The sequence below is a fragment of the Mandrillus leucophaeus genome, unplaced genomic scaffold (genome assembly GCF_000951045.1).
Source record: "Mandrillus leucophaeus isolate KB7577 unplaced genomic scaffold, Mleu.le_1.0 Scaffold18, whole genome shotgun sequence".
Classification (NCBI taxonomy): domain Eukaryota; kingdom Metazoa; phylum Chordata; class Mammalia; order Primates; family Cercopithecidae; genus Mandrillus; species Mandrillus leucophaeus.
In genome coordinates, this window is record NW_012101809.1 from 1597941 (window position 1) to 1598771 (window position 831).

Genomic DNA, 831 nt, shown 5'->3' on the forward strand with positions numbered 1-831 from the left:
CTGTCTCAAAGTTAACTGATTAGGGGCTTTAATTACATCCTTGTCATATAAGCTAACCTAATTACAGGAGTGATGCTCTATCATATTCACAGTTCTGTTTTCTTTGAAGGGGAGAAATGTATACAGGATGTGTACATCATGGGGTACAAATCTTGGTATACATCTTAGAATTGGGCCTCTTACAGCCAACCGTAAGAACTGTCCAAGCAATAGAAGTAGTTAATATGGCCTTTTATAATCAATATAGATTGTTTGAAAATGTGAGATGTCCATGGTTGGCCACTGATAACATAGGTTTCACAGCAAGCATATATTCAAGTAGGAGAGATGGCGATATAGGCAGAAAAATCAAATGATGCTAAACAAAAGAAAATCATTCTTGATTTTGAAAGAATTCAACTTGCTGTATATCTTTTGCCTAAGCCTTCAGTCAGCCTTTGCTCTACATCTACCGATGTGATCATTGCTTTTCCTTCTGACTTCTTTAGATGGGTCAAGAGTTTGCTTTTCTCCCCATTCATGAGTGTAAAGTTTAATGCCTAACCGCACTTGCTTCCTTCTTTGACTCGTGTGTAGACTTGGGTACACTGGGACAACATTTTTTTGTGTTTTGCTCTACCAGGTCATCCCTATTCCTTGGGACTAGTGTCTAGCCCCATTTCTTCAGCAGTGGAGCCTACGATGTAGAGCTGCATGTTACCATTAGGAGGCGCACCCTCAGGCCTCGGCTCCGCGTTCTTTATGTCTCTGGACCGCTCTCTCTCGCAGCTCATCTCTATGGTTTCCGTTGTGTGTGTGTGTGTGTGTGTGTGTGTGTGTGTGTGTGTGTGT